Source organism: Oenanthe melanoleuca, chromosome 5 (genome assembly GCF_029582105.1).
Source record: "Oenanthe melanoleuca isolate GR-GAL-2019-014 chromosome 5, OMel1.0, whole genome shotgun sequence".
Lineage (NCBI taxonomy): Eukaryota > Metazoa > Chordata > Aves > Passeriformes > Muscicapidae > Oenanthe > Oenanthe melanoleuca.
This window is the reverse complement of record NC_079339.1, coordinates 21,689,185-21,704,563: the sequence shown is the minus strand read 5'-3', so window position 1 is coordinate 21,704,563 and position 15,379 is coordinate 21,689,185. Positions and strand designations below refer to the sequence as shown.

The 15,379-nt window shown below is 41.3% G+C and overlaps 1 protein-coding gene across 2 annotated transcripts in view; it reads right to left on the bottom strand.

Annotated features, from left to right (window-relative positions):
* Positions 1-11,978, bottom strand: part of ACCS (1-aminocyclopropane-1-carboxylate synthase homolog (inactive)) — a 31,952-nt gene extending 19,974 nt beyond the window's left edge. Inside the window, exon 1 of one of the 2 annotated variants that reach the window (XM_056493541.1) lies at positions 11,887-11,978. The gene's annotated coding sequence lies outside the window, so the exon portion shown is untranslated. Of the gene's footprint in view, positions 1-9,507; positions 9,764-11,886 lie in introns of those variants that run through there. The other variant, XM_056493542.1, reaches the window with a different exon arrangement.
* Positions 11,979-15,379: the final 3,401 nt, after the last annotated feature.

Sequence of the window (15,379 nt, the reverse complement as noted above, 5' to 3'; positions counted from 1 at the left end):
AGCCCCTGACAGCGGCTGTCCCCGTGTCCCCGTGTGCCCCCGACAGCGCTCGGGGACACGCACGGCACGGGGCACTGCCCGCCGCTCCCGGACACCAGCCGGGCACTTGTGCCTCCAGTCTGGCCGTGCCGAGCGGGCAGGCATTGCACCAGTTCGTTCCTTTGTTTACACCCCGCCATCCGTGAGCTGCGTGGTTCAAATCCTTCCAAGTACCCACTCCGTCCTCTCCCACATCACTAACTGCGCTAAAGGACTGCAGGAAACGAATGCAAGACTTCTTCCTTTCCCTCTGCACCACACCAGCTCGAATTCCCTGCAGGGGTCTGTAATCGCGGAACTCGACTTCGCTGCAGGGCACAGCTGGCAGCACCGCGCCACATCGGGGCAGAAATTTCAGTCCAGACCCCCTTCTGGTAGGATAAGGACTGAGCCCTAAGGCAGCAAGTGCAAACATAAACCAGTAATTAATGAGGAAACCAGAATGACACATAGTGTGTCCGTATACTGTAGCACCTGAGCCGACGTACAGGTGGTGAAGCACATACTAAGTTTGTAATTTTCCTCTTAGACTAAAAGATCTACTTCATTTCAGCGCTAGGTTTTTTATCCAATTGTTATTACCTTCATTCTGGATTTTAATAAATCATTCACAGCCTCTATGATTCCATTTCTCGGTCTCTGAAATGGAAACAAAAAACTTGATCTTTGCTGAATTTCATTAAATACTTTGAATACTGTCTTACGGGCAGGGGCAATTAAAAAAGAAAAAAGTAGCAAAAAGACTTAGGGAAAAAAAAGAAATCATGCTACCTTTCTTAATAAATTATAACCAGAGAGTAGTTTGGATTTTTTAGTGATCTGCTGAACTAGAATTTGTATTTCCACATGCCTATAAGATGTGCTTTTATTTCCTGGCATTTTTCATGGGAATGGCACTCCATGCTCTACAAGTACATACTTAATTACATAAGGACTTTTACATAGATTGTATACTGGAGTACACAAAGACCAGGGCAACAATGAATAGTCATTGATGATAGAAGTTTAGTCAGTATAAGTAGATTAAAGGCAGCATTGAATAGTCTTTTTAAAAAGCTTTTCAAAGAAGCCTGAGAGCTTGACTAAAGCCTGTTATACCTGAAGGCCATAACTTAGCCAGGCAGCAGCAAAGTATTCTCAAAAGTAACTTGTCATATATCCTGGCACCAGGAAAAGCCACTGTTTCAAAATGCAAACATTAAAAGGAATGGAACCTAGCTTCATGATATAAAATATGTAATAAATCTTGAACCATTTTTCATGGTTCAGTTGTTTTCACCTTCTTATGCCTTGTAAAGCAGAAACTTGATTTTTAAAATAAAATTGAGGCTTCCATTGCCATCATGTATCGGACAAGCATGGATTTGAGAAGGAACATATCATGTGCTGTTATATTGCTGAGATACTTGTTTCACCTGCCAGTTCTTTGAGCTGCTTTTCCAATTCAAATTGAAAAGAGAAGAGGGGTTGCATTCCCAAAGTGCAAGATGTGATGTTGTTAAAATGTGCACAGAGCAATTCACTGAAGAATGCAAAACCGAAAAGAAAGACTTTATCTTCTGAAGTGTTTTGTACACCTATTTAAGTGACAAAAGTATAGGTGCCACCTAACGTGATGTATCCAAGACAGGCTAATTCTTTTCATATTCCTTTGTCAAACAAACAAACAAACAAACAAACAAACAAACCCTCTCTACCTTTCCTTTTCATGCAGCAAGCTAAGGAATGCAAACCAAATGCTGTCATGGAGTTCCTTCCTTGTTTTCAGAGAATTTCATGCCTCAGTTTCATCTCAGCCAATGACAGCCCAGTGCTTCCATTACACATCATTCCTTCCCAGCAAAGCGCATATCACAACTCTATTTCTAACAAGCTATGACATGTGATCCTGAACATACCATCTCTAAAAAATTATATTAAGCATCACTATTTCATTATTTTTAGCTTATTATAAGACTATAAGGCATTGATGCCACTACTTGATGATCAGCTAAATCTAAGACAGTAATGCTTACCCTGAACACTACAGGCCATTGGAGCAGGGGACTGTGCTCCTCTGCCATTGCCCATATATTTTAAACTAAAATAAAGTTTTGTCAAATCTCTTCCTCAATGGCATGGTCACAGTCAGCACTGAAATGAAAACCCTAGAATTTCTGTTTGCTTCCAGCACATCTGCAAGCTGAGAGGAAGGGGCTCATTGAGTATCAGGCCTTCTGCCAGGAAATATGACAACCATCATGATGGTTTTGGTAGGGAAAATTTTACAAAATTAATGGAGGCCTTGCAACTCAGTTCAATGACAGATGGTAAGAAATTATTTTGTAATTACATAGGATTTAACCATAATAATAATAATAATAATAATAATAATAATAATAATAATAATAAAGCAGCCTTAAAACCATAAATGCCTTCATGCTGCAAAGAGGATGGCTCATACCTAGCAGCATTTGGGTTAACATCTCCACTGCCACGCTGCTTCCCTCTCCCAAAGAACGCCCTTCGCATCCCCTCCCAGAGGAGAGGGCATTGGGCAGCTTCCACTGCTGACAGTCCCTGAGCCAAGGCTTGGCTCAGCAGGATTTCTCTGACCTTTTGGCTCCATCCACCTTGGCAGTGCAGAGAAGCCACGGAGGGCTGGATGTCTCCCTCCAGGCAGACCTGTCCAGCGCGGTGATGGGAGGAAAGAAGGTCCCTGCAGAGGGTGCTCCAGCCCCAGCTACCTTCCTCTGCCTGGCACAGTGGTTTGTTTGGAAACCGACGGGTGGGAAGAACATGTGGGGGACCCTGGCAGGCTGGGAAGGTGTTAGTGAGATTTAACAGGAGGGGCAGTTGCCCAGCAGGCCTGTTTTCAGTACATGGTTCAGAAGTTCAGTACAGAAGTTCAGTACACGGCTCTCCATGGGTCGGTGTAAAAGGAAAATTTCTGCTGCAGTCAAGTTAAACACAAGGGTTTTCAAGAACTTCCAGCATGGGAAACAATGCTGGGTTGGCTCTTACAATCCTGTAGATCAGAAGAAGTTTACTTCCCCAGGATGAGTAGTGGTTGCTGGCAGCACTTAATAAAGCCCAGAAGCACCTGACCAAAACCACAACCATTTACATACTGCCTTCAGACAAGCAGAACAGACTGAGGTCTGTTCCTAAGAGGTGGTTCTAGTAAGAAATAATTGCCATAATTTCAGTTTACAAATTATAGTCTGAATTGAATGTTGAGACAAAAAACTTCATGTATCTCTCTAGTTTGGTAAATAGTTTAAATAAAAAAATGTGGTATTTTGCCATGTTATCAGACAAATGGGAACAAGTTACAACTCTCTTAATTCTGCTAGTTTCTCTGGATCTGAGATACTGCTCTGGCCAGTGATGGTGCAGAAGAACACCCTCAGGCACTCTCTGTTCTGCATCTGATACCCCAGGTTGCCAAGAGGCACTGAACAGCTGATGCCAAAGCAGCCTTTATTTTTACATTCTTTAAAAACTGACCATTGTAAAGAAATGGAAAACACCCTTTCTGCTTCACAGACTTTCTAGTTATAAAGCTTATTAGTAATATTCATAATCCACTCAATTTCCTGCAAAAGCCCTCAGGCCAGCCCCTGAAAAACCACAAAATGCTGACTGAAACAAAGCACCTCAAGCAAAACTAAGGCAGGATCTCATATGCACCATGATCTTCCTTCCAAACTTATTACTAGTTCTTCTATTTCTGTATGTTTATTTAGAGATGAGTTTATTATATCTCACTGGCTTTCAGAACCAGCAAGACCAAAGAGCCATTACAGATGCCTTCTCTTAGGCTTCCTATTCCATTGGCAGCCACATGAAGGGGTGGGGAGTGTACAATTTGCTTTGCTAAATTAAGGTATCGCTTTAATAAGCAGCTGCAGCACATGGGCATGAGAGAAGAGAAGCAAAACTTTCTGAGGCAGTCATATCCCATCATATGCCTACAGGGTTATTTAAGGTACTTCACAGTGAAGCCCACAGAGGGCAGTAAGACAGCCTTCAAAAATACTTTGTAAAGTGGAACTGGACAAAGAAAAGAAGAGTTTGGCTGTTCAGCTCCTAGGCTTTATGGGACTGATTCTTCTTTTTTTTCCCAAGTGTCAGTTTTGTACACAATTAAACAGGGCATTGCATTTCTGATGAAACTCTGAGCAGACCTACAGGACCTGTCCCACAGCAGGCAGAGGGAGCTATTGGAAGTACTAAGAGTTTTCCACACTTGAAGTGTAACACCTACACAAACAATTAAGGAATTGTGGTTTACACACTTTCTGTGCAAATTACTTTGGTAAGAGCCAAGTCTGCCTACTCATCCCATGCTAATATTTAATGGTATTCCCTGGAGCAGGAAGTGGTGGTTAGACTGGGGGTGTTTCAAGTACTGGCTGACCCTGAGACTAAAAACAAACAGAGATAAAGGGAATCTAAGTGTCTAAATTCATTTGTTAGAGGGATTCAAGAGAAGAAATGGATCTAGGTTCCTATAAACCATTCTCTTATTTAAATTATCTAAATTTCTGTAGATTTAGCTGCCATAATATGATTTTTGTAAGTTGTGACTGAATAAACGTTATGTTACAGAAGAAATGGTGGCAAATTTCAGGGCAGGAGCAGATTGCACTTCTGCTAAACTAATGAGCACACCACTAGGGAGTGACAGGGCCTTTTCTTCTTCAGGGTGAAGTAACAGTGACTGATGCCACAGGCAAGAAATCAAACCAAATATATCTATTAGGACAAATAAATTTAACTTTCCATATGACACTGACACTTGTCATCCTATATGCAGAGAAAGCTCTTGCAGTTCTTCATGTTCTCCACTAAGGCTTGCCAGTCACTCAAGGCCAAGGCAAGCAAAGGTAACTCAGCACTTGCAGATTGACATGTTCATTTCCTTGCAGGGCTTATTGAAATCTTCCTTTTTTATACACAGAGATTTTACATTGCCCTAGAGAAAGAAACCCTGAGAGGCTTCACTGTGAAGGACCTGGTGTGTCTGACAAAGTGACCTCTGTTTGCAGTTTCTTCACAGGCTCTGATAGTGGAAGAGGACTGCAAGGAAAAGCCATGTTCAAGGAAGTAAAGAGGAGCTACTTGCTCTAGCTAGAAAATGGGCACTGGAAGTTGCTTTCCTCTTGACATGTTGTTTATATTAGTCAGGCATGCATTTTTGTCTGGCTTCTTTCTTTTTTGGCCATTGCTGCTTCTTGGGCTGACTCTGGTCTGGGAGTTCTTGGCAAATATTTTTTTCCTCTCTGCTGCTGGAAGACAACATGGGTCATTTTAGAACCCACACACACCAAGCCAAAAACCCCTCAGTCCCTTTTGTGGTGTCCAAACTCAGATTCACTGATCACTAGGGTAAATACGAGAGATAAAATTCTGTAAGAAACTACACAACAGAATCAGGTATCAATCCATTTCTCTCCAGATGTTTGATTGAACTGTGCCCTTCAGTTTCCATTATATTTATTTTTTTTTCTCTCTCTAGTTTTACGTAAGGCATATTCAGGATCTGTTGCATTTGCCTTAAAAGAAAAAAGCCGGGCTCAAGGAAGAACAGGCTAACTGCCCTTATCTGATGCTAAAGATAGTCACAGAGACCTCCATGTTTGGTCTCATATAATAAACAGTTGGAATTCAATTTCTATATAAAACCATGGGTGAGAATTTTTCTGTACTTTATAATATTTATATTTGTGTAATTTTTAACAGTGAGGAGCTTATACTGATTTTGCCTGAGTTGGTGAGCTGATAGATGCACTGAAACTGGGGTCTTGTTTCCTGTAGCATAACTAAGAGCCAAGCAGGATACTTCTAATGTCCCCCAAAAGGACCTGTTCATTCACACAGAGCCTTTTCTATGGTATCAGTGCAGTTTTTTTTAGTTCAGCCAAGGTGTGCTTGGTTTTCACGGGGCTCTGCCAGTGCAATCCAGTCCTGCTGGAGTCCCACAGCTTTTCTGCTCTAGCCTCACTGCACTGGCAGCAGATCGTCCTCACTCTGGCCTTCTTTTCTGCCCTGTCAATCCTGAGAATAACAAATGGTGATAGCACTTAGGGTAGACTTGTGTCTGAGGCTGAGCCACAAAACTTGTAACTGCTTGCCTTGATCAGAGAGCTACAAAGCATCGATGTATCCATCCAGCTCAGCTGTGCTCAGCTTCTGCTTTCCTGAGCCGAATATAATCCCTGAAAAGGAATGGTCCCCTCACATATTGTCATTGATGTTTCTTAGCAACTCTTACTAAATATGCTTTTATACTTTGTTTTTATTATTCTTTTTAAGCTTTTCTTTGCCATCAGTTCATGAGAGATAGAGACCTTCCTGTTCTCCTTTCCTCATTCTCCCTATCATGTGCAAGAGCTTCACTGATGTTGCCCTTAAAAAGTCAGCAATTGCTCCCAGGAGCATTATTGTCCTTGTGTAATTACCAGGAAATCTCAGAAACAGCTTGAGACCCTGTGGGTCAACACTGGCCCAGTGTAATGGCAACTGTCTGATCTGCCCATCTCTTTGGCATCTCATCCAGCTATCATTAAACCTGATGCAGGCCAAAAATAAAGTCCTGGTTTTAAATATTATTTTAATGCAAACCTCCTGGGAGCAGGCTGGGAAACCACCACTATCCAGTTGTGCAAGGAAATGAATGAGAGGGAGTTTTTTGAGCTGCCTGAAATAAATTTTTGAGTAAGGCTGGCAGAAATTTTATCCTAGCATTTAAATTAAAATAATCCCACTGGATTGATTGCTGTCTGGAAAGAAGAGATAACCGGAAGTTGGATTAGTACAAGATTTTGATAGCTCTAAGTAGATATTTGCCAATGCTGCTAAGAGTCTATCTTCCCTTCAAAGCAGCGCATGGATGGAAAAAATTGGTCAGGAAAAGAAATGTTGAAGTGATGGAAAAAATTGGTCAGGAAAAGAAATGTTGAAGTGATTGGGATGGAAGTCAAGTCTCCCAAGACTGGAAATCCTTCTAATTTCTCACACAGATCCAGAACCAGAACTTGAAATACCTTTAAAACTAGTAGCCCCCAGACACTTAAATTGAAGATAGGGAGAAGATCCTCTTGTCCCAACAGTAGTACAATCATGTAATTAGTATTTGCAGACTAAAATAGGACAGAAACAGTCAATAGAAGTGTGCAGGTGGTACTAGTTTTGTTACTAAACAGACTGACAAACACCTCTTTTCTTCCTGAGTGATTTCTCCTACCCTTGGCACAGACTGGCAGGGATTCTGTCTGGTCTGTTCATCAGTAAGATTACCAATAGCTTGAGACTAGAAAAGAAACTTGTTTGCCCTCAGGCTTGTCTGGTTTGCACAGCTATCCTATCTGGGTTCCCTGTTGTTCTCTTATTATTTGCATCTCTACCTGTGGCAGCACTACGATGACAATTTCTGGAAGATGCAAAGTTTTTGAAATCTCACTTAAAAGACTCCCAAATTCTCCTAAGCAACTTGGTCAGTGGTCTTCTAAGTTTGGAATGAAAAAGGCTTCCTACAGGCTAACCTTTATCTCTCCTGCTACAATATAAATTGTAAGGGAGAGTGCTTTCCCTACCTAACACTGACTCAGAAAATTGTTTTCTTCATTCTTTCACAACAAGCTAGAGGTTAGTTTATAGCCTTGTTAACAAATTGAAAAAAATGTAGATAATATCTTCTCTAGAAACCTGATTGTTTTTTTTTTTCCTTGTCTCAACTCTCTTAAACTAATCTCTGGCTTTTGTGAAATCTGCAATCCACAGTTAGGCATAACACTCAATCCAAAAAGCCACAAGTGCAAAGCAGAGAAAGGAGGCTGTTTCAGAGACTACATTCATGTCTGTTTGTCTCAGGGTAAGAACAGTCTCTTAACAGTAGCAAAGCATTCAAAACGTTAATTTTGTGATCACTTAAAACCACTAAAACCTTCTTGCTGTCCTGCAAGCTGTCACCTACCTTGTATTAGTGCAGTGGATTGTTAATTCCTATTTTGTACCTCACCATGTTGAATATTATTTCATTTGGTCCTCCAGCACCTGAAGACCCCTTTGAATTCTGACCCTGTTCTCCCTGGTGCTTGTATGCCCGTCAGTGTGACACCACCCTCACATTTGATAAGCATCATCTCTGTTGTACCCATGAAGCCATTAATGACAAGAGTCCCCTCATTGCTCCCTCTCATTTCATGCAGAGCTCCAAGGAATGTTCAGTGAATAAGCTTTTGTATGGGACTGTGACTGAAATTCTTGGAGTTTCATATGGGATCTGAGTCCATAGCTGCTTTATGAGTTTCATGTGAAGGAACATGGAAAACCTTAGCCTTTCTCCTTTTTGTTCCCTGGGTGGTTCCTCTGTCAAAAACAGAGGGCAGGTGGCTCTCATAGGATTTCTTCTTGACACACCTGTGCTTGTGACTTACCACTTTGTTATCTTCTGTATGCTTATGCACAGCTCATTTTTCCCACTTTTTCCAGAAATTGCAACTGTGGTGACTACTGCCTAGTTTATTCCACTTCCTTTTCTCCTTCCTTCAAATCTATCACTGCATGCACTCTTATCTTACACTTTGGAATCTCATCCCTTTCCTGTGATAGCTCAGAAATATTTCCTAATATTTGTCAGCCAGTTTCCTTAATACTGGACTTCATCAAGAGTGCATGAAGACATGTATCTAAGCAGTGCCTGGACAATCCCAGGGTTAAGTGGTACTAAGCAAAGCAAGCCCCAGTCTCTCAGAGGTTCATTCCCTCTGACACTGATCATGAGCCAACCCTCAAAGCACAACAACTGCGTGTGTGCAGTGTTGAGTCTGACCTCATTATCTCTGCCATCACTGTTTCTTCTCACTAGCACACTTTACAAGGGTGCAGACCCATCCAGGAGACTGCCACAAAACTACTTAGATCTGCTGGTCCTGAGTCTGGTTTTGTTCAACTTGCAGCTTCTCCATCCCAGTAGACAGTGTATTCTTCCCTACCAGTCGAACAATGGTGAGTTGACCAACACACATCATGCTGCACTGGTCCAATTCCAAAATAGTTAGCAGATGGAAATAATTACCCTCAAAAATACAGTTCATGGTCACCCACTCTCATTGTCTACTACAGAATAGGCAAATTCCTTGTGTGTTTATGACTGCAACATTACAACAGTCATACAACTTGTTTCCACTTTACAAAGAGAGACACAGGGCAGTTCAGTGACTTCTCATGGGTCAAAAGAAGCACTAACCAAAGATTCTTCATGTGAAGAAATACCAACCAAAGATGCTGGATGACTTCTCAGAGGTCACTGCCTCATGATAATGACAGTTTCATTTATCCACAGCTAGAATGCCCCAGAAATTAACTACACCCATTGTCTAAATGAAACAAAAATAATTCTCCATACCTTATATCTGCAGCAAAACACAATTGGAGTAAGATAGTAATGGTTTGCGTACGATAGTAATGGTTTGCTCTTACCTGTAGACTTCACTGGAAGAAGAAAGGGACTGAGAGTCAGTCAGATTTTGCCTTATGATCCTGGGTACAGCTGCAGTTATAACTCTGGAAAAAGGCTGAGGAAATGCTCTCTTTGTTGTTTATTTACTTTGTCAGGTACATTCATCAGATTGCATCAAGGAGCTCCCAGGAAAGCATGTGTGAGAATCACACCCCCCCTTGGAAGGTTTTCCCAATCAGAGGTCATGTCCTTGTGCCCTTGGTTTGAGTCACGTGGCTTCCTTGCAATATTTAAAGAGCAGAATGTGTGCAAGTTATCAATCATCAGGTGTATGCCTTCTGGGGTGGAAAGGAACATTCAGAATTCACAGCTATTGCTAGAAACTTCTGAAAATCTGATTCTTTGGAGGCTGACAGGTGTTTCATTACATTAAGGAAAAGAACAATTTGTTTTGCAGTTTCTGCAAACCTTTCCTTTGAAAACTCAATCTCAGTTTGAACTGTGCTATGCTCAAATCATTTTAACTCTATGATGTTTACTAAACTGTTTTTAAACAATGATTCATTCTAGGGAAGTTCATAAAAGGTTCTAGCAACGTGTAAGAAAATACTTCTATGTCTACAAATGACAGGTGTTCATCTACTCACTTGTTGAGATGTCAGTAAAAATCTGATGTTGGTGCCTTGAAGAATGCCAATGCGTACTGTTTTTCAGCCTCTAACTTCAGAAATGCAAAGAGGGTTTCTGCAGAGATCATCTCCTAACCCAAGGCTGTCACAGCAAATCCCCACCCCAGAGCCTGAGGGAATACTTGAAACCCCTCTTTCCAAAGCTAATAAAGCTGTGTCAATCTGAGGCCCAGCACCCTCTGCAGGTGTGTGTCTCAAGCCTACCAAAAGCCAGTCTCTGCTGCTGACATGTTGAGGTCACTTTCCAAATGTGATACACTGTGGGAGCAAAAGAATTTCCTCTGGTTTAGTAAGCTGTTTCTTAAAATAGCAGGTAAGTTTAGTGGCAGTGAACTGAGTCAGGGTACTCATACCCTGAGTGCAGCCAGAAAGGGCATGTCATGTTCAGCCAGCACAGGAAGGCTTCCCCATGCGACTTGCCACCATTGCACAGCTTAAAACTGGTGGGTGACTGCAAGAGATAAAAGAAATTATTTCTGTTTCTATTTAAGCCTTCAATGCATCTGGCAAGACTTCAGAAAGGGAACTGCTTTTGTGCCATGGGAGTTGAAACTGAGTAGGGGCCACTTCTACCTAAATCTCCCCTCCAGACTACTGGAACATGTCCAGGACCATCACCACCCTCACTGACAGATGGAAGGAAATAGAGCTCACCAGTATTAAAGATGTGAGCTGCTTGGCTTGAATTTGAGTCAGATGTCTAGAACCCAGACTGTAGTAGCAGCCTTCATCCTTTGTAAATCAAGAGCAGGAGGGAGAAAGGGAACCTGATCTAACCTGCAGTACTGTCAAAGACTTGCAAAGAAAAGTCTTTACATCATTTTCCCAATTTCTCAACATTTCAGTCTGTCCTGTCATCTGACTATACACTCCATGAGTATCCTCACCCTAAAGAGACTTTGTTTTAACAAACTTGAGTCTAAAGTTATCTTACTGATCACATTTAGTTCATGTGCCTTCACCCCTTCTCCTTTGCAGTTCTGGCTCCACTGCCACTCAGTAGGGTAATAATAAAGGAATACACACATTAACTTTCAATTTGAAATGTGTGCATTATTGCCATCTTTCTTCTCTCTGCTTTCCTGTTTTTCAGTTTGACTAAAGCAGCTTTCATTCAGAAGTGACCAAAATTACAGAAACATTTATGAAGGAAATTAGTTCAATTTTGAGTCAGTTATTTAGGAATGATGAATACCTAACAGAAAAACCATTAACTCTGTTGCTGGCCCAGAGGCAATGACTCAAGCAGGCTGTTTGCCCCACAAGGGAACTTGCCTTTTTCCAATTAGAAGGAAGAAATATTTTGGCAAGCAAAGACAGCATACATTGAAATGTGTTCTGCCTGTACCCAGGCTGCTTCAGTCTGACGGGATTTCATTCATTCTATCTCCATTAAATTCCTTAAGCTTCACTCAACTCTAATATACAAAACAAGAGAAATCAGAGTATAGTTATATTCAGAAAGACATCACAAATTTCCAAACTAGCTCCCCTTGTCAGCATACTTTGAGCTTCTTTGTCTGCAAATAGAAGGATACCTGTTCCAGAAAGCACTAGCATCTGTTTAAGCTAATGTTAATCTACTTTAATAATAGCAGCTAGTTTCAAACCACTGCACATTTCATCTGCATTACTGACCTTTGATGCAGGGACTTGGCTAAATGGCAGTGGTCACTTGGTACCCCAGAGGCAGCGTGGTCTATCACTTACATGTCTCCAGGAGTGGAAGGTATAGAAGACCTCGGGTGCCCAAGCAGGAGTCACCTTAGCTGTGTTGTTTCCCCAGGCACTCTCTTGTGCTCCAAACCACTGGGGGAAGAGCAAGATTGCTGCTGTCTCACTTCCAAACCCAGGTGCAAGCCACATGCCTGTCCCACGTAGAGAATATGCCAGATGCTCACAAGTGATGCTGGGGAAAAGGCACAGCTGATCCACTGATTAAGTGGTCAAGGTCTGGCACTGGTCTAAAACCAATTATAGCTATTTACAGAACAATTTGCAAGAAGGGAGGAAGAGAAGAACTTTTATTTGCATCTTTCATAGATTTTTTTTTTCCTCTATCAGGTGCTCTGCTAAAAGAAAAATATGTAGATTAATAGACATAAAAATGTGTAATTTCTTGATGTCTGTGTGTCCCCATTCCAATAAATAAAATTAGAAATTAAACCACCATCTATTTTCTATCAAAATACTGAGTTAGAAAATATTCAAAAATTATTTAAATATTGGTAAATAAACACTGATCTCCATAAAGCTGAGGCAATAAGGAAAGCAAAAGCAACCACAAGTTTGATAGAAAAATCCAGACTTTGGCCACACAGTGCTGGTTCACTTCTTCTCCCATTTGCAGTCAGTCAGGTCTTTGCCTTAGCTCTTCCCTCTCTCTCTTTCCTCCCTCTTATCCACTGGGAATATTTATTTGCACGTGACCAGGCTTCAGATCACCATAAACCAAGGAGCTAAAGAGTACATTGCTGTGCCAGGGCTGGTGCAAAGATACTGCACGTGTGTGTAACCTGTAGCCCTGTTTCAACACTTGGGTGCAGCCCAGAAACAAACCCAGTGGTAGTGCTGGTGTGATTGAGTGCACCTTGGGCAGAGGCTGGAAGCAGGTGTGCAGTGTTTATATTCCCTCTCCCAAACCACTTCAAGGCCTTGTGCCAGCTGACAGGAAACTGATTAAATACCATGTTGGTCTTAATGAGAGAAGCTCTAGAAACCTTTACCATGGGCAGGAGGCAACTGGAGGATGCAGCATGCTCCAGTCACTACCAGACAGAGCAAGCACAGGCTGGCAGCTGGTAGTTGTCTCTCTCATGCATTTGGACATGAAGGATTCTCCATTTTTATTTACTCCAGCATCATTGAGGATAAGTTGGACCTCTTTCTCCAGAATCCCATTTGCTTTCCATTTCCTCTACTGCCTTCACAGCCAGGCCTGGTAGCAATAGAGGAAAAAGAGATACTTTCACAGATATGTCCAGACTGAAGGCTTGATTCATACCAGCACTAAAGTGCAAAGAAGGTACTCCAAACCTCCAGCACTTTTTTAAGACTTTGTGTTCTGGCTCACAGCCTCTGTCAAAATTAGCTGCAACAGCAATTAGCAAGGCAGACAGTCCCATCTGTATTCTTTACTTTTCTGCTGAAGTTCACCACTCCTATGGGTTGTGGTAACCTTTGGCAAACTTCTGTACCAACTTCTATGAGAAGTTTAGAATTTCAGAAACCTTTGCAGACATAGTTGCTGGTGATGTTTGTCTTGGAAAAGATGAGCAGTACAGTGCCTGTGCTCCAAAAGAAGCATGCTTGTCCATAATTCCTCTCCATGTTCATAGAATGTACTGCAAGATTAAAAGAGGAATGAGAGGAAACAGCATAAAGATGCTCTTCTTCAGTGAAAGAAGCTGATCTGTGCTAGGAGGGGTCTGGGATCCTACAGAATTAAGAATTCACCAGCACACAGTCATTTCAGTGCTCTGGGGTTAGAAGTGAGTTTGGTATGGTGGTGTTTTACCTCTGACATCAGACTTAAGTGAGATGCTGTGTTGATTACAATGATCTGCAGGTTAAGTATAAATCTTTCCTAATCTGATCCAAGACTTTGCATAGAAATGGTGTGATATTTCTTTTTCTGCACTTACTAAATTATATAATTTCATTCTGAGGGATATTTAGAGCTTTTTGATGATACAGGTTTGTTACTTTCTCCTAAATATTTAGCTGTACAAGCTTGTGCTGTTTAAGTCTGGAATGTCTCAAGATCAAGGGGGAAATGAGACTTGCCTGGAGTTGAGCCCAGCATTTCCCTGGCAAATGTGCATCAATAAAACAAAACATGTACACACATAAATAAGAGATCATGGGGGAAGAGGAGTGGGGAACCCAAATATCTCTCCCATAGTGTCCAGCTTTAACTCAAGCACAAGTGTTAGAGATGAGGGGAAGGGGGCAGAGGAAGAGGATAACATGATAGACAGAAAAGAATGTGAAAAAGCTGTATTCCAGCACAGCCTAAAAATTTCCAGGGAGACAAATGGGGATAAGCAAGTAATACTGTGTGGCCTTTTATAGGAAGTCTTCCATTCATAGGAGCTGTTTTCATTTCTCCATGACCATGTCTCATTGCTCTTTTTTTCCCACCATTGTCTGATTCTGGATTCACAGATCCTCTCTACAGTTAACCACAGGAAATACTTTTGAGCACAAGTCACTTTGCATCTCACAGAGTTTTGGAGAAGAAACTTAAGAGAGATCTACCAAGGCAAACTCCAGAATTAATAATTTACTTTAATAATAAATCAACCTCTCTTGAACTAGCATGTTTAAGGTAAGTGGAAAGGAATGCAATCTTCCATCTACAGATCAGAAGACAATGAATGCCATATCTCCCTCAGACTTCACTTGCTGATGTGATCAGTGAGACAGAAGCTGTGGTGGTTTCTGTCTGGGACAGAACTGCCCCAGGGAACATGATTGAGACATGCCACTAAACAACATCAGATGAGAGCTTGATTGCTATGACCTCAAGAAAGAGTCAAGAAGATGACAGAAGCAAAAAGATCCTCTGTCATTCCAGGGCTGCCTTAAGATAACAAGGTTATCCATGGACTTCCAGTCAATCTCTTGTGTTCCTTCAAGGAATTTTAGCTTTAATTACTTTCCATGAAACCAAAACATCATTGCCATATCCTTTCTAGAAAGCAGGAATATCTGTGAGTTACTCTCAGAGAGGCATAAACAGATTTCCCTAAAAGGAGGTGATTTTGGAATGGGAATGTTCCTCCAGATAATTTCAAAATACCCATTTAAGCAAAAATGCTGCAGGTGGAAATCTGGCATAAGCAGTCATTTTTAGAGGTATCTGAACTAGGAAGCACATAATGTACCCCTGACATTAAGAAAAGGCAACTGTAAGAATTTCAGAAAGTCCTTAACTTATTAAGAGAACTGGCCAAACTGCCTTTGCTGGTGTTTTAAGAATAAAATTAACCACCTACACTGGAATAACAATGTTCATTATTTTCTTTCAGAAGAAACAGACAAAATAAAATTGAAATTTGTGAAGGAGCAGCTAGAAAGATTTGAAAAGTCATATAAAAACTTAGAGAGGGATCTAGAGAAAAGATTCTTTTATGAATAAAAGACAAGAGTAGAAGAGATCATTTAAGGCATCCCTAATGACCTCACATTGAAACATAAC